Source organism: Trichosurus vulpecula, chromosome 1 (genome assembly GCF_011100635.1).
Source record: "Trichosurus vulpecula isolate mTriVul1 chromosome 1, mTriVul1.pri, whole genome shotgun sequence".
In the NCBI taxonomy this organism is placed as follows: domain Eukaryota; kingdom Metazoa; phylum Chordata; class Mammalia; order Diprotodontia; family Phalangeridae; genus Trichosurus; species Trichosurus vulpecula.
In genome coordinates this window covers 523,636,862-523,653,485 of record NC_050573.1, presented here as the reverse complement: position 1 = coordinate 523,653,485, position 16,624 = coordinate 523,636,862, and the positions used below count along the sequence as shown (strand labels likewise).

General features: G+C 42.3%; 1 pseudogene; it reads right to left on the bottom strand.

The window, feature by feature from the left end:
* Nucleotides 1-909: 909 nt before the first annotated feature.
* LOC118841209 lies at nucleotides 910-14,630 on the bottom strand (annotated as a pseudogene).
* Nucleotides 14,631-16,624: the final 1,994 nt, after the last annotated feature.

The window sequence follows — 16,624 nt, the reverse complement described above, 5'->3', positions numbered from 1 at the left end:
TTCCCTGATTCCCCCAGTTGGTAAGAGCCTCTCTCTTATTTATACTTTTATAATGCACTAATGAAAATATCTGTATGCCCATTATTCAAAGGATCCTAGGTCTGGAATTGGAAGGGACCACAGAGATCCCCTAATTTAACCCCCTCATGTTATAGGTGAGAGCCAAGGAGAGTCTGATTTGCCCACAGTCTCAAGGTAGTAAATATCTATTGATGAATCAATCAATCGACATTTATTAAGCACCTGCTCTGTACCACCTGGGCATTTGGGGGGGTCCAAAGGAAAATGTGGGAGAGAAAAGGTATTATCCTGCTTACTAGACTGAAGGTCTACAGAGCTATTATGCCGACCTCATTGTCGTGTGCCTGCGAAACCTGGATAGTCTACCAGCGCCATGCTAGGAAACTGAATCGCTTCCATTTGAATTGTCTTAGGAAGATTCTGAAGATCACCTGGCAAGATAAGGTACCAGACACTGAGGTCCTTTCTCGAGCTGAATTGCCAATCATTCAAACTCCACTGCAGAGATTGCAACTCCAGTGGGGTGGCCATGTTGTTCAAAGGCCAAAAGTTGCTGTTGAAGAGGACCTTTGTTCTTGAAGAGGACTATGACATCAGGAAGATGATGCCACAACTTGCAAGTGAATTGGATTTAATGAGGGAGAGTTATGCAAGGTCACCAGCCTCACTTTCTCCTCCAGAGCCATCTGGGTCCAGTGGCAAGATATACATCAGGACAACTGGAGATGGCCCCCCAAATGCCAAAAGTACATTTTCCTAAAAGATTATTTTATGGAGAATTCACACAAGGCAAAAGCTCAGGTGGAGGTCAGAAGAAGCAATACAAAGATACTTTCAAGGTCTCTCTGACAACTTTGGAATCAGTTGTGAGACATGGGAGACACAGGACTACCCAACATGGTGAGCCTGCATCAAAGAAGTCTCTTTGCTCTATGAGCAAAGCAGAATTGCAGTAGCTCAAAAGAAACATGAGATGTGCAAATTTAGAGAATCCACCCCAAATGTTCACATGGACTGTTTGTGTCTGGTCTGTGATAGAGCCTTCCAGGCTTATATTGGTCTGATCAACCTCAGTTTGAGCACACTGATACCAATATAGTGATGCCATTTTGGCCCTCTTTTAGCACAAGGAACAACTAACCAACCGACACTGTGCCAGCCATTGTGCTAAACATTAAGGGTACAAATAAAGAACTAAATTCCACAAAAAGGATTGTGTCTTATTTAAACCATTTTCCTTCCATACATTTTGTCCAGCAGGTACTTAATGTTTTAAAAATCTCCCCTAGGACAAATTAGTTAGCAAGTACAGTCAGCATGCTTTTTATCAGGCAGTCCATGTGGCAACCAAGCTAGGGTATTAATTGAGCTAAGCAATCAATAGATTTCACTCAATTTGCCAATGAGGACCTAAGCTTGTAGAGTTTATAGCTGGAAGGGCCCTTGGATATCATCTAACATATTACCACCTTCATTTTATGGAGGAGGAAAAAAAACCCTTAAGCCAAATGACTTTACAAAGTCAAGTGGGTAATATATTTAAGCGGAGACAGAATTTGAACCCAGGCTCTCTGACTCTAATTTCAGGGCTCTTACCACCTCCCACCCCCTGCTCCCTACCATAGCTACCTATTATGGGTGGTGGGTATGTATGTACTCAAATTCTAAAATACATACCTTAGATAAGTAATTCTCAATGAGGTCCAAGGAAGCTTGAAAGATCAAGCTGTTATTGTAAAATTTAATGTAAAGCTCTTCTATTAGTAAGCATAACTTTTCCTTCTCCCTTAGTTTCTCTGCAGCCTGTGGGCAAGACAGCACATGAATAAGTATCTTATTGAGGAGGAAAACCACTGTTTACTGGTATTTCAACAGAAATACCAAATTTTCTGATCAGGGAGAGTTCAGTTAGGGAAATTCTAGTTAAATCTTAAAAAAAAAAACAAAAAGAAAAGCCAATTACAATTCTTTTTATTGCTACCGTAATTTGAGGCAGCTAGATGCCATAGTAGATAGATTGCCAGACTTGGAGTCGGGAAGACCTGGCTCAGTTCAAATCCTACCTTAGATAAGCGTGTAAGGTGACTAGATGTGTGACCTGGGCAAATCAATAAGCTAGCTCAACTTCAGTTTCCTCATCTAAAGTAATTAGAATTTATGGCCTCTAAATCTGTGATCCTGTGAATTAGACCAAGAGTCCTAGACTAGGCTGCCTGCACAATCAATGCTCATCTTTGCCAAATCTGTTATTTAAAGTTACGTGGTCCTACTAGCCAGAAAGTAGCTACTAAAAGGCAGAGTGCTGGGGATTTGTTGTAGCTTGCAAGCTAAGACCCTGAATGGACTTGTTATTTCCAAGGCTACCTCATAAAGCCTAGCAAATGTGGGAGAAAGGTTCTAAAACTCAAGTAAGGGAATAGTAAGGAACCAGTGAGGAACATTACAAAGGAATAATCAAAGGCACATGGTAACTGAATATTATGGGGAGGAGAGGCTAAGTCTTCCAAGATCCCCAAATGCTGATTAAAGAGAGAATGAGTAATGAAAATAGGAAAGCCCAAATGAGAAGATGGCTTTGGAGCTTAGATGGAGTTATGTTTTAGATGTTAACATGTAATATATCCTCTGTGCTTTATCCCCAAATCTTGAAGCAAGTACTGTTTGCAAAATGGAGGTTAAGCAAACATATTAATTCCAAGATATTCAAGTTACCAGGATAGAATCAAAGCCCAGTTCTAAGTAAAACACATTCCTCATTCCTCCCACCCCTAGATCCTTCTAGCTTGTAATACATGGTTCTATGTACCATTTAAGAGACATATTATGCTAAGTGACATTTAAAAATACAGGTCCACTTAATGTATAGAACTAAGAATATTAACATTGTGCTTCAGTTCTATCTGAATATACCCCATGTGAAATGACCCCATTGGGTCATTATTGGGGGTTGGTGCATTGCTGGCAAAGATACCAGAGTGCTTTGCTATTTCCTTTTCCAGCTCATTTTACAGATGAGTAACTGAGGCAAATAGGGTTAAGTGACTTGTCCATGGTCACACAGCTGGTAAGTGTCTGAAGTTGGATTTGAACTCTGGCAGATCAGTTCTCCTGACTTCAGACCTGGTACTGTATCCACTGTGCCACCCAACCCACCTAATAACAATAATAGCTGGATCTAGAAACCTATTTTTAAGTACCTTTCTTTCATGGTTGTTGTTAACAATAATAATAGGATTTATATAGCCTTTAAGGTTTGCAAAGAATTTTACTTATATGATTTAATTTGATCCTCACAACAACCTTGTAAGGAAGGTGCTAAAAAACAAATACAGATTTTCGGATTTCTACTGCTTGGCTCCATTGTTGTCAGTATGGATTTTGAACAGGACAGGACAACTTACAGCACACCCTGATGGTGGGTTTTGCATAATCAAGCTTGAGCTCATCTCTCAGCACCTTGTTATTGGAGTAACTGGTTTTGAATATCTAACCTGGAAGAAATGAGTAATAATGTCAGAGATGAGGAGGAGAGTTTTGCTGTCGTTGACAGTGAGCAGATGGAGCAGAGGTTTCAGGATTCCAAGCATCTGGTGCAATGTTCCCTGACTTGTGAAGCTAGCCACTGTCCAAATAACCTCTTTCTTGACTTTGAATTCTCCCTGCAAAAGAAATAGATAACATTCTTGACATTCTCTACAGACCCGAAAAGGGACAGAAGAGTCCTGCCTGTCTCATTCTATTTCCAGGGGGGCTTAATGAGATTACACATGGAATTTTCATGAACACCTTGGCGGAACTGGACTGCTTCCTTCATTTGTGAGCAGAGCTAATGTCATCTGCCTAAGATGAAGGAAAGAGAAACAGTTAGGCTTGACGACATAGGATGGGCTTCAGAGATATACATAGTTCCTCTAGGAACTATGTAAAGTGGCAGAATATGAAGCTATCTGGGCAATCCAGGAATTTCTTTGAATAAGAATCATCCTTAGCATTTAGAAACTTATGATGTTTGATTATCTAAATTTCTAGATCTTCCCTTGCTATCTGAGGACCTTGGGCAAGCTAATTAGCTGCCACATAAAGTAGAGCCTCTTTTAACATGTGTTGAGTGACTAAGGAAAGTAGAGGGGGGGAACGTAGGGCTACTAAAGTGTTATTAAATTAGTAAGTATTTTGTATTTATAGAGCACATTCCCCAGAGGGTCTTAAAATGTTTTCATCACAGAATTCTGCTTTATCTCAGTGATCCCAGGAGGTTGGTAGGAAGGGGAAGGCATTAGTCCCATTTCATAGCTAAGGAATTAAAATTTAGGTGAAGTAACTTCACTGAGTCTAAGACACTAAAGGGTTCAGGAATAACCTGAAGTAGAATTTAGTTCCTTGATTTCTAGTCAGATCTTTCCAGAGATAAAAATAGCTCTATAATAGAAAAAAATAGTATTTAGTAGTCACATTATTATGACAAATTGGAAGGCACCTTGTCCATTTCCAATGGATCTCTTTTACATGGTTTTAATATAACCAAATAGTTGCTTTTTAAAAATCTGTTATTGCTCAAAATATGCCATTTCTCTCAGGTTAGTTTTGCATAAAACCAAAAATTTACTCTATGTCGTCTTGCCCTAAACAATCAATAGGAGGGGGATTTCACTTTTCAAAACATTCAGCAAATGTGGATACAGTTAAACTAAGTCACATTTATAATCAGAGAGTGGCAAGTGAGTCATTTATTTACTGAAGTCAGACTTTACCAACCTCAGAATTTAAGGGGCCTTTTTTTGGTTTGTTTTTAAATAGTGCTAGTTGAAGAGTTGAGAAGGTCTGCTGCAGTAGAATATTTCGTGTGCATCAGGCAATTGATGTGTTGACTTTGCTAAACTGCTTTGCTTCTCTATTCCAAGGGATGGCTTGCTGGAGAGGTGAGGGGGAAAGATTATATTTGGAAATGAAGGTTTTGTTGAAAACAAAAGGAACACCATTCTTTACTTTTAATTGCTAGGTTAAATTTTGTTTAAATAAAGTAGTCCCTGGTCATCCAGAGGAAGACCAATCATTGCAGTCAGATCCTACTGCTGTAGCTAGTAGCAGACATAGACCAGTGCTCAATTTAAGTAAACATTTATTAGCTACCAACGTGCAACACACTATTTACCTATTCTTAAAGGAACTGGTATAGTTCAGATCATGAAAAGGAGTTCCTACCCTCTTTCCTCCCCCATCCCCACCTTCTTCTTACCAAAGATACCTGGGCATCCTGCTTACATTTCTTAGCAGGGCCACCAAGGATGGCAGCAGCCCACAAGTAATAAGCTGCTGGATCTGTTGGTGAGGTCCTGAGTGCCCAAACAGCCTCTTTCTGGATTGAGGGCCTCTGTGATGCAGGAGACGGAAGCACTGTCAAGAAACCTACATCAGTGGCCACCTGTGTTTGTTGATCTGTCCCAGTCACAAGTTACTAACTTCATGGGGGGAGGGGATATGGAACAACAGAGACCGGTGGTTAACCTATAAGGGTTTCTTAAAAGTCCATTCTTGTCCCCCTCTTCTGATAAGAGGATCCTTGCTTTTCTACTCAGTGTTGTGGTTTCAAGTGGCTCACCAGCATGTACTGTAATTTTTATATTTGTTATTGGCTGCTCTAGAAGATAGACTAGACATCAGTGATGAGCCACAGAGATGAGACACTTGAAGGTTCATCTCTTGAACTTTGTTGCTCTTCAAACCTCTAAGCCAAGGGTTCCTAACCTGAGCATCTGTGAATAGCTCTCAGTAAATTTGGATGGGAAAAATTACATCTTTATACCTTTACCAGAAATTTGGCATTTCCATCAATTAAAAAAATTTTTTTTTGAACATTCCAAGAAGTACTCTATAGACTTCACCAGAATGCCAAAGGGGTCCAAAATATACACAAAAAGATTAAGAACCTGTCAATGGAAATATCCAAAAATAGAGACACCCCCCCCCAGTACTTACTAATCAGAACAGCAGATGCCAGAACACTGTATGTGCTAAGTAAGACCTTCTGTATCAGGTGGAAAACAGTGAGCTTTCCAGGGTAACAAGCATAAACACTGAGTTGGACCCCCAGGGCTTCCTGGTTTGGGACATGGGCACCTGCTAAACTCAGGCTCAGACTATCTCTGGGTGAGAGGCATGAGTATCCCATTCTTCCAACCTAGGCATCTGTCTCACAAGCATCTATTTGGGTAAGATGAAAACTACATAATATGAATTTATAGAACAACTAGTATTCCCCAAAAGAGGCATGGAACCAAGTGCTATTTCTACCACAGTTTTACAGAGCAAGTATACTTAGTAGTCTATATTTTAAAAAATAAAAACAAGGACTTTTGGTCTTCCCAACAGAGGAAAGGGACTTATGTTAGGGAAGGATAAGAGCAGGGCAACAGATGGTTAGCAGTTACCAAAAATGCTTGAACCAATCATGTGGAGGACTGGATCTTGCAAGTCATTTAAATGTCATTTATATAGCATTTTACGTACATTATCTCATCTGAATCTCACAACAACTCTGTGGGGGTAAATGAAGCTACCACAGTGCCTTCCACATTGGAAGAATATGTGTTTGCTGAATGAGTCAGTGGCAGACTAAACAGCCTAGAACACTGACTATCCTAGTGAACTAGAACCTAACCTCTCACATCTACACCATGGCTTTAGAGGACAGGGAGATTTTTTTTTTACATTTCCTAATAAGGTTTTTCAGTGGAAAACTTGAGCACCAGGGTGTATAATAGTCATATATGGACTGCTTATGAGGTAGATTAGCCTTAGAAGGACCCCAGTCTGCACCACTTGGTTAATCCTCTGATGGGGACCATCAGTAAGATTATGACAGAGCCCAGCAGGCTTCTGACAGAATCTCACCATCTTGGTGTTGTAAGAGTTGGAGAAGAACTGGCAGGATCTGCTTCACTGCCTTTGCACAAGGATATGGGTTCCTATTCCAGCAGAGATTGGACAAGGTCCATGTCACATTCCACAGAAATATAATCTACAAAGAAGTTGACAGAAGACTTCTTCAAATTTAATCCTGAAAGGAAAGAATACATTTAACAGACAAGTGAGAAAAATCCTGTTCTTTGTCATATGTCCCAGGCTCCCTCCTTTAAGTAACAATATTGACTAGCAACAGGAAGGAATCTGTCCAGCTTCACCAAAATGTCCTTAAAGGGAATGATTTGTATAACTCTTGAATGGTGGGGGGATTAACAAGATTAATCTGACAGTCACTACTATAAATGCTTAGGGGTAGCTAGGTGACCCAGTGGATAGAATGCTGGGCCTGGAGTCAGAGAAACTCATCTTCCTGAGTTCAGATCTGCCCTCAGATGCTAACTGTGTAACCCTGGGCAAGTCACTTCACCCTGTTTGCCTCAGTTTCCTCATCTGTAAAATGAGCTGGGGGAGAAAATGGCAATGTATTCTAGTATCTTTGCCAAGAAAACCTCAATTGGCATGACAAAAAAGAGTCAAACATGATTGAAATGACTGAAGAACAAAATTTATAAATGCTTATTCCTCTTCCTTTCCCTCCCTCTATTACTGCTTCATGTTTTCATAGTACTTTAGGATCACCAAATGTTTATCTCACAATGTGAGGTATATAGTGTAAGAATTATGTCCCTACTTTACAGGTGAGGAAACTGAGGATCAAAAAAGTTACTCGACTTGCTCATAGGCTAGTAAGTGTCTGAGGTGAGATTTGAACCAGGTGTCAAGACTTCAAAGTAATAAAGAAACTTTCAGTAAATAGGTTGGTTTTCCTATCTTTATTTTTTGATTTAGCAGTCCCCTTACTTGTATATATAATCTTATCTTGACAGTAAGAACCATGGGGGTGAGGAGAAGGCAGCATATGAAACAGTTGAAAGAAGCCTCTGTAATCAGAGGACCTGCTTCTGTTAATTTTTAATCTGCGACTCTGCTTGACTCCTCAAACATCATGCCCCCTACCCCTTCTCTGCTTCCTTTTGTGTATTGTCTTTCCCTCAATAGATTGTAAGCTCCTTGAGGGCAAGGACTGTCTTTTTTTTTCTTATTTGTATCCCCAGGGCTTATCACAGTGTCTGGCATATAGCAAGATGCTTGATAAATGTTTATTGACTATTGATTGTCATTTACTACAGATGTGACATTTATTAAGTCCAGGCATGTGCTAGGCAGTGGGGACATGAGTACCAAGAATGAAACAATCCCTACTCACAAGGAGCTTACATTCTAATGAGGCAATAACTCTGGGGTTGGGGGGGCTTACTTTCCCCATCTATAAAGTGAGGGGGTTGGATTACATGGTCTCTAGGGTCCCTTCCAGCTCTAAAATTGGTGATCCTCTAAGCAGGGCCTTCACGGAGCACCCCCCCCCAGCTTTGAAAACCCAGATGTTGATGCTTCTCTCTCTGATAACCGTGTGTATTGCTATAGTCAGACGGTTAGAAGCCTATCTATTGGTTTGTGTTTATTTGCTCTGTTTATATAATGTATGCCTGTAATTTCTGTTTGTATACTCTCTGAAGTTCAGGGTACTGGCTCTTTCACCTGAACTAAGTAAAGGATACATGTATGTTTAATTAAAGTGAGATTGTAAACCCCTTAAAGTTGTTTCCCTTAGAAAACCGTATCAAAGAACCTGTGCTAGCGGCCCTCCTGTGTGCTGGTGTTGTTGGTCTTACACCTCCACAGCAGCTGCAAGCAACATTGTTATTACACTGGTCAACATTGATCCGGGTACAACCTCTCCAAGACCACCTCTCCAAAGCCCCTAGTCCCAAGAAGATAAATGTTCTATGTAGAGACATTTACAGGTTTAGTAGGCGAGACCAAGGATGAGAGAGGAGGGATCACTTCGTAGAAGATAAAGGCATCTCTCAATTCAGCGCCATCACCTGGGTATTGAGTTGAAAGAACTAAAAGAAGGCTACAGCAATGACTACAACTATATAAGTGGAAAGACAACCCCAAACCCATGAAAAACAAAACTAATTATAAGGAACAATCTTGTCTCTAAAGACGTAAGAAAACCTCTCTACCTTCTTCTTTTGGCAGAGGAGGCAGGGATTATGGATGTGCAACGTGGTCAGACTCCACCTATCTGACGTGGTTGCTGTGTTTGTTGGTTAGTTTTACTGAACTGCCCTTCTTCTTACTCAAACTCTTTTAAATTCTTTTTTAGAAAGCATGGCTTTCTGGGTAGTGGAGGAAGGAGGGATACTTTTGGAAATGAAGTTGATATCAAAACAAAAGACATCAATCAAAATTTAAAATTTCAGAAGAAAAAAATGGAAAAAACCATAACACTAATGTGGGCTAGATAGTTTCATTTTTATTGGGTCATTTCAGTTGAGTCCAACTCTTTGTGACCCCATTTGGGGTTTTCTTGGCCAAGATACTGGAGTGGTTTCCTTCTCCAGCTCATTTTACAGATGAGGAACTGAGGCAAGATAGGGTTAAATGACTTGCCCAAGGTCTGAGGCCAGATTTGAACTCGTTAAGATGAGTCTTCCTGATTCCAAGCCCAGTGCTCTATGCACTGTGCCACCAAGCTGCCTAGATATTTGCATATGTGAGGCTAAAGTGGAATGCTTTATTTGACTAATCCATTCAACACCTCATTAATGTGCCCTCCTCAATGAACCAGAATTCACATTTCTCTAGTGTTTTAAGGTTTGTAAAGCACTTCTTCCCCCTCCCCCTCCAACTGTCTCCTGAGGGGTTTAAAGATGGGGAAATTGAGAGAAACCAAGTGACTTCTAGGTTTCTTTCCAAATAGTTTGCTTCCATTTAGTACTCTCCTTCCCTTTTTGGTGGGGTTGAGGTTGAGGGGAGGCTAGACTCATTATTTTAAGCAATGCTTAATGAGGAAAACCTATCAATTTATAGCAGCAACTGTTCTGCAAAATATGACAGAATGTTGCCTGTAGTACCGAGAGGTTAAGTAACCTGGTCTGGGCCACACAACCAGTATATATCAGAGGTGAGATTTGATCCCTGGTCTTATTGACTCTAAGGCTAGGTCTATATCCATGTTACCATGTTGCTTCTTTCCGTTTAGCTTATTAAAAAGAAAAACAAGACATAAAAGTTATTTCAGGATACTCCTAGGGGATTCTGGAGTGGGGAAGAGAGGTGGCAAGCTGTTAGTGTTTTGCTTTTTAACAATCACACAAGAAGCTAGGTAGGTGTTCATTATCAGATCTCTATGAAATTCCAGCAAGACTGCCAGCTTTTATACTGGAGGCCTACATTCCTGAGCCAACTGAAGACTTTGTCTTCGCCAAGAGATTTGTCTGCCTAATCTTCCTTATGCCTCCCTGAAGTAACAATCTCCTGGATGACACAGGACAGATAGACCCTTCAGAACAACTATTTATAAAAAGTATTTGTTATATTGTCCTCAGTCAGCCAGGAAGGCAGAGCTGAAGGCTCACCTTCTATGTTCTCTAGCGCCCACACAGCTTGCTCACTGATGTGTAAATATGGAGAAGAGAGGAGCAGTTCAATAGATAGAGGGACATCCCTGGCATCCACAATCGCCTTGGTCTGTTCAGATGTTCCCGAAGCAATGTTTGTCAGGGCCTGGGCTGCCTCAAACTGCAAGTCGGGACTATCAGACAAGCTCAGAAATGTCACCAGCTTGGGAATGAAACCCGTTTCAACAGACACTGTTAGGGATGGGTTTCTTTTTCTAGATAACATCTTCCTGTGGAATCAAAGGCAAGATTTAAGGTGAGGAAAGGCAGGAAAGAAAGATGCTTTCTTGCAGGGATGTGCTTGGCATTGTTTAATAGCCTCCATGGCTCTGGGTCATCCACTGGAGCTCATCCTGTAGTATCTTGTGTTGATGAAGCAACATGTTTATTTTTCCCTACAGGTATTTTCTATGACTTAAAATTCTTGTAGAGGCCAGTTGAGATGAAGCAATTTCTTCTCAGACATCACACGGTATCCTTGAAGTTGTGATCAAGGAGAGCCCAGAGTAGCAATCAAGCATCTCTTTTGACTAGGCTGCTACTGGTTTGTGGGCATGGAGCCACTGTCGAGAAATGAAACAAGATACTTATTGTAAGAGCTCCATGTTGGGTTATGCAACAAGACGGAGGCAGAAGACTGATGTAGGCATACCTGACTGCATGGGTGGCCTTGAAACGGAGTTCTGGGTCATTTCCATTCACAGGCTTGACTGCTTCCTCCATTGTAAAATTGACCTGCAACAAAACACTGTGCTTAGATTATCACAAGGTGATTTATCCCCTATATGGAATGCCACATGCCAGCTCTTTTACTATGGGTCATAGCTATTTGGCTCAGAAAGATCGAATAGTTTCAAAATAGATGATACTGGCGAGATCTTAATTCCTTTCCCCTTCCCTCAGTCACCGCATCCTCCTAGGGTATGGATTTTCATTTGGACCTGTGATTTCACTGGGAGAGTTCTGGTGAGGAAACCTGCAGTGTGGACTAGCAATTAGTCTGAAACTTATAAACTTAGAAAGTTGTTTGAAAGGGCATTAAGTGGAAAGTGACTGTCCAGGGTCACAGAGTCAGTATGTGGCAGAGGTGGGACAACCTTGATAAATGTGTCAAACCTTTACAATAAAAAAATTATAATAAATATAACATTATAATAAAGAATAGAGGTTTCAAGTCTTTATTCTGAGGACAAATTATTAATATGTGCTATAACTGGTTTCCTTAGCCATCTTTCCTTTACAAAAGGAGACACTGGGATCTCTGGTGAAAGTAATAATGGGCAACCTGGAGGACAGATCTTAGATATTAAGTTTCTATGGTATAGGAAAGACCAGTATCATCTACCTCAATGGGATATGTTTTAATGTAGGTCTAGATAAACTCCAATACAAAAGTTCATTCAACCATTCAATTAATAAGCATCTACTATATGCAAGACACTGTGGGCAAAAGATTTCCAAGATTAACTTAGAGGAACAGTTGGAAAACTATGACAACAGTCCAGTCAAAAAAGGATGAGGGATTGAATAAACTAGGGTGGCGGCCATGTGGATGTGAAGAGATGTTGGAGGTTGAATCAAAGAACAACCGAATGGATATGAAGGATGAATGATAGGAGAGTCCAGCATGATTCAGAGCTCATAAACCTGGATGCCTGGGAGGATCCCAATTAAATGGGAAGCTTGGCAGCATGGTAGCAGATAGAATTCCACTGTGTACATGTTGAATTTGAGATGCTAATGGCTTGTCCAAGAGGCTACATTCAGTAGACAGTTGGTATGATGTGAGAGAGGAGTTTAGAAGAGAGATCAAGGTTGAATCTTTGGGAGTCATTAGCATAAAGGTAATTGAATACATGGGAATGGGTGAGCTTGCCTAGGGAGAGAATAAAGACAGAGAAAAGAAGAGGGCCAAGGACAGATAAAGCATGTGTCGATGATGAGGTCAGAGGACCATGTTTCTAGGGTGCTCGAGACCCCAAAATACCAACATACCAGGTCCTGCTTGAATGAATTTGACTCAAGCCTTCTCACAGCCAAAGTAAAACAAAGTTTGTTACAGATTTGCCATGTTGGGTTGTCTTAAGAAATCTCACCATTTGTGACACTCAAGCAGGCCAGATTCCATCTGAGGTAGATGGAATCTGAGCACATTCATGGAGGCAAGATGAAACTTATATACACAAAGATTGTGGGAGGGATCTAGGGTGGTTGTGGGGTGATGGAAGGATGGGTTTAGGGAGGGTCTTGAGGAGGAGTCTAAGGAGGAGCTTGATAGGACTGGGGTAACTCTCCAGGAATGGAATTAAAGGTGGGAAGTAGCTGTAGCTGAAGGCTACAGATTTGGGCAGATACTTTGACAGGATCAAGGGTAGAAACTAGGCAGACAATGGAGGGCTAGGTTAAGAGTAACCTAGCCTGGTGATTTGGGCCTAGCAATAATGAAAGGCTTATGGCCTCAGGCAAACACCTCATCTAGTGGGAAGATTCAAGGGGAGTTCAAGGGGGCTCCCAGATCCTGTACTCCATCATTCCCCCTCAAACCAATGGGACCCAAATTCTTTTGGGGTAAAGTGTGAAGGTCTCAGTTTCTGAAATTTCTTCCTGCTGGCAGGGGGTGTAGAGCTGTCCCTGCCTTGAGGGGACCAGTTCAAAGGGTACACAGTCTGAGCAGTCATCTGGGAGTTGATGGCTTGGAGCCTGGAGGAGACAAACCTGGCAAGCAAGGACCAAACAGGCAGCATAGGAGTATAGAGAAAGGACAATTTCCCTGGAGTAAAAGACAATTTCCCTGTTGGGAATTAAAGATGACTATTTCATACCTAGCTCTCCTAACCACTTGCTCTGTGTACCACACTACTTCAGGGTTTAGAGGTGTGTGGCACACCTGAAGAATTAGGTCAGGGGCATCTAAGAGCAAGGCTTGATATTTGGTGACCCTGTGGCTACCCAGCCACTGGTGGCTCTCTGCTTCCAGGATGCAACTCAATGAAGATTCAGAACTTCGAAGGTCTGGTCAACTAGGGGTTTAGAAGCTTCCTCATTTAGTGCGGCTGAAGCAGCCACAGAGTCTAATTGTTTTGAAAAATAGGCGAATGGCCTGGGGTCAGGTCCTAAGCACTGGATTAGGACTCCCAAAGCCTGTCTTCTCTTCTCATCAACATACCGAGTGAAAGGTTTTTCTAGATTAGGGAAAGCTAATGCTCTAGTGGTGGTCAACTTAGTTTTCAAAGTCTCAAAAGCTTTAGCCTGGTGCAGGCCCCATTCTAGAGCGAGTGAGTCAGGTCCCTGAGTAGCAATTAGTGGTTGCAGTCCCTCCCAGGCCTTTGGCTTAATTGGATATTGATTGCAGTGGGGGAGCACATTAGGATCTCTGAGGTGAACTACAGCTGGGGTGGCAGAAGTAGCTCACCCACGAATTCCCTTATCCCAAACAATTGGCTCAACTGTCTCCCACACTTCTGGGGGAACATGGGGAGGTCTCGTAAACAGGGAAAAGGGAGATGGGAGGCTTAGAGAAAATTGGCTCCCCAATTTTACCATCAGATCCCTTCCCAACAAGGGGGTAGGGCAAGAGGAGAACATAAGGAAGAAGTGTCCAAACAACAGATCCTCAAATAGGCAGGGGAAGTGGCATGTCTGGAGACATCCCTTAGTTTCCTCTTCAATGCCCTTGACCCAATGGGTTGAGGGTTGGGTAGAGCCAGAGTGATTAGTTAAAAGAAGAGAGCATAGCTTTGATAAAGTGGGTAACCTTACCTTCAGCTTTGATTTTGCACAGGGCTTGGCGAGAGTGGTGGAGAAAGTGGGAGCACTGCCAAGCCCCAGGCTCCTGGGTCATTCTGAGTCTTGAGAAGATTGGAAGACAGGACACTGGGGGGCGGCTCCACCACCTTTCCAACCTCGGGGATAATCCTTCCTCCAATGTCTCTCCTGGTTGCATCTTGGGCATGGTCCTGGGGTTTCATGGGGGGGGGGCAGCGCCCTGGAGGGGCACTCCTTAGTCCAGTGACCTACCTTGTGGCATTGAAAGCAGGTTTCCCCACTGCCCAAATTGCCAGTATTCCTCCAAGGGGGCCCTCTGGAGGGACGCTTCTTGGGTCTTTTCCTGGCCATGACAGCAGCCAAGAATTGATCATGTTCTCTGTCTCTAGCCCTTTCCCTGTGTTCTCTAGTGTAACCAGAATGGACTTTGTTTTCTTTGAATGACTCAGCTTACCTCATTGAGCTTCCCTGGACACTGGGGCTTGCTCTTCCAGGGCAGGAAGCCCAGCGACCATGCCAGGAATCAGTGAACTTCCTGTGTGATGAGTCATGGGGCTGGCTGAGGGGAGGTGTGTTAACCTGGTCTACGCTAGGGGGAGGGGCCAAGTCAAGAACCAATCGGCCTTGGTCATTCAGGCGGCGCTTGATGATGTCAAAAACTCTACAAGAGGGGAGAAGACAGCTTGAAGATCCCTTTTTCCTTTTCCGGTTGGAGCCAGAGATGCCTACAGCCGAAGCTGAGCTGCTGGTAGCAGAGCTGACTGGAGTGCTGAGCAAGGACTGGAGGCCAGTGGGTAATCTTACCGTAGAGGGGAAGCATGTATACGATTTTGCCTTATACTATCTCACTTCTCCGTGGCCTCCTAGTTACCCTTGTGAGGCGGACTTATTGGGCCTGGAAGCTTTTGATGAAAATGTCAAAATGGGGACGCTGGTTTGTGGGCTCATTACTGTGGAGTGTAAATACATGCTTTAGTTCTTCTGCCTTCTGCCTAGAGAATTCCTTATATCCTGCGGTTCCGGACCTTTTAGGCACATATGAGATTCTCTTTGAAATCATAAATTCTGCCTTCCTAATATATTGTATTTCCCTTCAGGTAAATTTAAGGTCATACCCTTCAAAATGTCTATTCCAATGATGTATTCAGGAATAGGCACAATAACCACACTATATTCTTTCTTGGGCAACTGTCCAATTTTCATCATCAATTTAACTCGTCTGGCTGATATTTCAGTCCCTCCTAGTCCTGCGATGGTAATAGGAGTTCCATGGCTGAATTTGTCTGGATTCCCATAGATAAGGGTGGCCTCGGCCCCAGTGTCTATTAATGCCCTAGTTACTGTACTTGACCCATTTTTCCAATATATGGTCAAGTTAATGTGAGGTCTGCAATCCAGCTTACATATTTCCTTAATTTGGGCTGGGGCTCGGCCTGTTTCCTAGTATTCCCTAGCATGTGATTCACTTTGGTATGAAGGTTCAACGTCTGTAGCATTTGCAGGAGCAGTTCTTATTTCCCTATCTCTCCTGTTATTGAGTCCTTTATCTTGGTACATCCTGTACAATTCATTGGTTGGAATGCCATCTATCATTTCAAAACCTACCACTGCTCTCAATAGAGCAGTGAACATTTCTTTTCTTGTCACTCCATTTTGGCGCCAAGTTTGCTGGCTATTCGCCCTTCTCTCTCGAGGAGATCTATCCCTTCCCCAGTCTCCTAAGTCATGTAACTGTAAAATCTTATTTATCACCGTTGTAAGACGGCTCCCTACTTCCCCAAGTAACAGATTCAAAATTAGTTGTTTATAAGCAGGGGGAGCTGTCCTGATTATTAAATTCCTATGAGGGAGTAGCATTGGATCATTGTAATATTTGTCTGCAGTTCCTGTCATGATAGCAGTCTTCATTACCTCCTCCTTTAGTCTCATGATACAATATTTACGTGAATACCAGGGTCTGTGCTCAGTGGGCCACATAGAATCATTGGTATATCTCTTATTGCATCCCGCAGCAGCTAATGCCAACAGAGTAGTCCTGCTAGCATCATCTCCTTGCTGATGATGTTCCCTAAAAGCTTGCTGAACTAGAGGATCGTGGCTGATACCTATGAATCTCATACAGTCCCTCTTATCTACTAATATTCCACCGGCCCCTTGATCACTGAGTCTTACCATCCAAGATATTAATGGTTCTCCTACTCTTTGGCTGAATCTACTCAAAATATCTGTGACCTCTTGTGGTGAGAAATCTTCCTGAAATTCCCTCGTAACTAAATTGCCACCTCGGGTTTCTGTCCTCCTCCTCTCTACAGGACGAACGCTTGTCTGAGTATTTAACCATCTCC